The 6,021-nt window shown below is 30.0% G+C and overlaps 1 long non-coding RNA gene across 1 annotated transcript; it reads left to right on the top strand.

Annotated features, from left to right (window-relative positions):
• Positions 1-277: 277 nt before the first annotated feature.
• LOC140450212 (uncharacterized) lies at positions 278-2,816 on the top strand. The gene is made up of 4 exons (XR_011951987.1): positions 278-1,231; positions 1,707-1,890; positions 1,947-2,009; positions 2,723-2,816. It is a non-coding gene; the product is annotated as an uncharacterized lncRNA (long non-coding RNA).
• The last annotated feature ends 3,205 nt before the right edge of the window (positions 2,817-6,021 follow it).

Raw genomic sequence — 6,021 nt, forward strand, 5'->3', positions numbered from 1 at the left:
CAAAGTGTTTAGGAAAAAATAAGGGTGTGGAAAATATCAACAGTAAAACTGATGAAAGTTTTGACAGGAAGAAGTTTGAACTTTTGACAGGAAGAAGTTTGAAGAAATAGTGGGCAAACAAATAATAGATTCATTTAAATTGGGACCTATTTTGGATCCGCATAGTGATCGTTTTATTATTTACAAACTGTGGAAGCAATTTAATTTAGAAGTTTCTCGGACACGTCCTCCTGAAAACAATGACGATGTTTCATATGATGAGATGTGGAGTATACGGGATAATGCTGTGATTGTTAATAACAACAATCAACTTATGCCAAATTCCGACAAAATATTAATAGAAGTGATAGAGCAACAAGAAATTCCACAAGACGATAACATCATGGATATAATGAATATTCCTATTATATTTAAAAGTGATGAACTAGAAACCTCTAATACAGTACCTGAACCGGATGGTACAATTGCTAATTATTTACAATATTTTAATACACCAGAAAGGAAAGGTGTGAAACAGACCGATAGATCATCTTTTATACTTTCTTCAACGATGTGGAGAGAAACCCAGGACAACAAAGAAAAAGAAAAACAAAGAAAAATCGAGGAACAAAAAACAAAAGACGAGAAAGACAAAATAATAAACAGAAGAGAGAAGCCGAAAAACAAGAAAACAAAAGTCGAGAAAGAGAAAATAAGAAAAAGAAGAGATAAGCTGAAAAACTTGATAAAGAAAATCAAAAGTTTAAAAAACAGAAACAAAACAAAATACAAAAAAATAAAAGAAAGATGAAAAATGATTTAAGTGAAAGCAGTAAAGTTCACATTTTATCAGATATTAAAATTAACAAAGATCTGTGCTCTGAACTAAGTAAAATTGAAAAAGTAAAAAGAAACTTGTCTTTTGATTCTGTGGAATCTAGCATATCCAAAATTGCGACTCCAAATGTAAATTCATTATCTTATCAGTCTTTTGACAACGAGCCTTTAAATAGTGGTTTGTGTTTTTCATGTGTACTTAATATAAATTTGATATTACTTGGTATCAAATGTAATTCTTGTACTAGGTCTTATCACCTTAAATGTATCGAGAAACATGCGTTGCACAAATCAAACGTTAATATTTTTACAGGCAAAACTTGTTTAAATAATGCTAAACATATAAAAAATTACCTTTTTAATTTAAGTCATTAAAAGGATAAACTGAAACTTTAAGCTAACCGCACGTAGATAGGTAGGTGCCTACTTCATCTTCGATTTAAAAAACTAGGGTTAAAAAAAAGAAAGTTAGGGTTTGGTTCATTTTAGTTAGGTGTGTAAAATTTTTTAAGAAATTCATTTGTTCTGTTTAGCTTTGGTATCGATAATATTATTAATAAAACTTCAATAATTAGACATTTTGTTTGTATTTTCTTCAACTTAACAATTATATCAATAGGGCCAATAACTATATTTGGTAGCCAATATCTATATTTATGGGGCCAATAACTGTCAAACATGCATTACTTTATAAAAGATGTTTTTTTCTATTTTATAAATGAAAATCAAAAATAAGCGATATGAGATGTAGAAACTCTATAAACTTGTCTAGAGTTTGATCTAATATTTTTGTTGCTAAACAATAATATTATACTTTTTATAGCTTCTTTAAGAGAAAGAATGGCTTAAAAGGTCAATAACTATATCGCTTACCCTATCTTTGTTTTCAGATACAAGCATATAATTGAAAATAAATGCACCAATGCTATGTCCACCGCGCAAAAAAATGAAACCTTGGAAAAAATAGCGCTGGAATTTAATGTCAGCGCTGAATTTCCCAGAACCCCAAAGCAGTTGAACACTGCTTATCTTAACCTAAAAAGGGTCACTCACCAAAAAGTAGCAGAGGAAAATGTAAGTGTATAAAACTTTCGGTTGATTTAGAGCTATATGGATTAATTACATTTTAGATTCAAAAATATAATGACCAGAAGGTTTTGGACCAGTTAAAGAGAGACCAAACTGCAGACAAAGTAGGTATACTTAAATTTAAAGCTCTTAACACCTGGTCAGTTGAATTACACTATGTCTGAGTTGGATATTTTTATAAAAATATAAGCCAATAAAACTAATTTCATGATGGGAACTAACCTAGTGTTGAGACAATAGAAGTTTAGTATTTGAGGGTGTTAAAGCCAAAGAGGTGTAAGTCATATTTGTGAAATGATGGAAGTCTTGCTTTATAACTTTGATAAATAAACATCTTTTCATCAGGAAAAGTGGTGTAAGTATTTACAGTAAAAACTTACACCACTTTTTCTCTGAAGAGGTCTATGTATATATCAAGATTATAAAATAGGGCTTACATTATACATTATACAATATTATTTATTTCTATGTTGATCAATAATAAATCTGATAACAAGGATGATAAGTGGTTACACATAGCCAGATCTTGTGTCTGTCTATAGACATCATTAAACAAAAAAAGATCTTTTGATAAACAAAATTTAAGCAAACTCAAAATATGAGAATTAATATCTCTATAAATATAATTAGTATGAATTACTTATTAAGTATAATTATTTATTCAAATTCAAAATTAAGATAGATTATTAACTTAGCTATTAAGATAGCTAAAGTAGATAAATAAAAGTAACTACCTACCTAATTCGAAAAAGATTTTTTTATAAAGAAAAAACTATCTGGTATATCTAAAAAAATTGAAATTTTTTTATTTTTATAGTTGCACAAAATAGTCAAGTGGAAGTAGATTATCTACAATTGGAAGACACCGAGCAGACATCCAGTGTACCCTCTACTTCTGCTGTGCTGCTCAGTACACCCTCGACATCTGCTGTCCTTCCCAAGAAAACAGCTAAAAAAAAAATTGAGTCAGCAAAAATAGAAAAAAAAGTAAAATAGTATTTTTAAATAACAAGTACAGAAAAAAAGAAATTTTAAAAGTAGAGCTTCGAATAAAAAAATTTGAACTGAATAAATTGTTAGGTAATAGTGGTTAGGTAATAAAATAATTGTAAATAAAAATTGTAATTAAATTAATAAAAAATGTGTTTTCAAGGTTTATGTACCCACTTATTAGAATGAGTTATAACTAGCTTCATCCTCTGCTTCTTTGTCTTAATGCATTCCACAATTCTTCATTTGTTATGGTGTTGGGCCAATTTTTTTGCCTTTGGGCCTTTTTTTATTTAATTATTTAAGTAAAGGTAAGTAATTCTAAATTAAATATTTAAAATTAAAACAATTGATATTTTTTTATTTTCACACTAACACAATATATTGAAGTAGAGCTAAACAAATCAATGCTCCCTTGTGCCACCATCTACATGTATGTGCAGCCCAATATATATCCAACACGAAAAGAGGTTATCTAAAAAGAAAAATAAAACTTTTGGGAGTGAATCTTTGAAACTGATGTTTTATAAAAAAAATTGAGAAGTGCAATAATAGAAAAATGGAGCAAATTAATTGATTATAGAAATGAACATATAGAATTAGAAATAAAAATAAAAACAATATGAAACTTTAAAATGTTAAGAATTTTGTTATTTAAATAAGTAATAAAAACATGTGATTTCAAGGTCTATGTACCCACCTATTAAAATGTGTTGTTACTAGAGATGAACGGACAGTTGTATTCTCATTATTTCTTCCAGCAATCTCATACATCTCCTCAGGAATAGCAGCTTCAACATCTACCATATCATCAATGTTGTCATTGTGATTGACAGCTATATTGTGCAATACAGCACAGGCCACAACAATGTTCATAGCTGTATCTAATTTTACCCGTAGTCCCATAGATAGGCAGGGAAAACGTCTCTTTAATACCCCAAAACACCTCTCTATGGGATTTCTTGTGGCTACTTGTGCTCTATTGTAAGCTTCCTCACCATTTGTTCTAGGCTGCAAAAATGGAGTCAAAAGGTAACTTCTACAAGGGTATCCACTACCTCCCAAGAGAAAATCTTTCCCATATACACCACTCTCAAAATCGGCATGTATGTGGCTATTATTGAAAATAGTTGTGGCGTGCACAGAACCAGGCCATCTACAAATGATATCTTGAATCCTCAGCTGTGAATCACATATAGCTTGAGTATTTAAAGAAAAGTATCCTTTTCTATTCCTGAACAGTTCTGCTTGTGGGCCTCCAACTGATTGAATTTTGACATGGGTACAATCAACAGCACCTATTACGTTTGGAAAGTTAGCCAACATATAAAATCCAGATTTAACACTCAGGCGCTCCTCTGCTGTTGCTGGCATCTTTATAAAAACTGGCCTTAACCTAGCTATAGCTAGAGATATTCTCTTGATGATTCGACATGCTGTTGATTTATGCACTCTCACATTATCAGCCACAGTCACTTGGAACCCTCCAGTAGCATAAAAGCTGATTGTCAGTAAGATCTGCTCAATGGCACTAATAGATTTGTTTCGTTTAGTTGTTGGTTCGATACCATCTATTAGTCTCACTAATTCTGTTACAACTTCCTTGGATACTCTGTAGTGTTGTTTGAATTCACTATCACTGTAGTGTGTCATTGGATTCATCCTGGTTCTGTGATTAACACTGGGGACGTCATTTTCCTCCTCGCTTGACAATGAAAGGTCAGAAATATCAGAGATGTCCATGTTCTACAAGTTAGATAAATATTTTATTAGATATTATATTTATAATTATTTCTTCCTGAAAAAGTCTTATTTCTATTGAATAATATAACTTACCTTATTTACAGATGTATTTTGTAACAATTTATTCTGGGTATTTGTTAATTACACTATTTTACACTTTAATTTTAAAAATCTAAATTATAATTAAATAACTAATAATTATAATTAAAAACTATAAAACTCTTTATTTAAGAACTATTTAACCTATATAATAACTTGAAAACTCTATTTAATAATGAAAAACTCTATTTAATAACTAAAAACAACTCTTTATAAAAATTAACAGCCCTTTAATCACCCAATAACCTCAAATTAGGTGAGAGTCGTTTTTGACCGCCGTTTGACCACCGGTTGTTCGGTGGTTTGACATGCGAAACTAGTTAATTGGCGTTTCAGAAACTCAAAATCGACTGTTAACTAACGATTAATCGCTTGTTAAATCAGGTGTCAGGTGATCGACCGTTGTTGAATGTGGTTTGATTCAAGGTTAGTAGATGTAGATATTTAAGTAGGTTGTCTCGTAACTATAGACCAATCAAATGCTCGCTTTTTAAAGGCGGGATACGTCACCCATACGACACTTTTAAAATTGCCATAAGCTTCAATGCTAATATAAGGTTCAAAAACTTAGGTTTTGCAATATATTTTGGGATTTTCTTGGGTATAGGGATGTTAAGTGGTTCTTATATTAGTAATTATATAAATTTTTTTTTCTAAAATCAATAGTCTGATGACAAAAAATAGAATTGATTATAGTGATAATATTGTGTGTTTTAAATGGAGATAACAGTTTATTTTGCACAAAAACCCAAAAAAACAGTAGAAAAAGTTCAAAAGCAAAAATACTAAATATGTAGGAACTTACTTATTGTGTTTTTTCCTGGAATTTGCAGCATTATTATCATATCTAGTGGTAGGCAAAAAAAAACATATAGGTAATATAAATAATTTATTATTAGATTAAAATACAAAAAATGATTAGTCCTTCAAGCACAAATCTTCAAGCTATATATACTTATCTCATCTAAAAAATATATCATTATTATAAGGTACAAAACTACATATAATTAACTTAACATCTACTAACCTTGGGTTTGATTGACGTTTCTGAAACTCAAAGTGCGTTCAATCAACGATTAACCATCGATTACATAATTTTTGAGATGATCATCCTTTCGGAAACCGACCATTAGGCTTATTATCAAATAATCCTCTTCTTCTAAAATCCGTTGCAATATTGTCGAGGATCTTCATTACCTTAAAAACCTAACTAATCTTTATTTTCTAAATTTGAAGAAAACATATTTACACGTCTATCATTGGAAACTTCTTCCGCCACTTCAG

This window comes from Diabrotica undecimpunctata, chromosome 9 (genome assembly GCF_040954645.1).
Source record: "Diabrotica undecimpunctata isolate CICGRU chromosome 9, icDiaUnde3, whole genome shotgun sequence".
Classification (NCBI taxonomy): domain Eukaryota; kingdom Metazoa; phylum Arthropoda; class Insecta; order Coleoptera; family Chrysomelidae; genus Diabrotica; species Diabrotica undecimpunctata.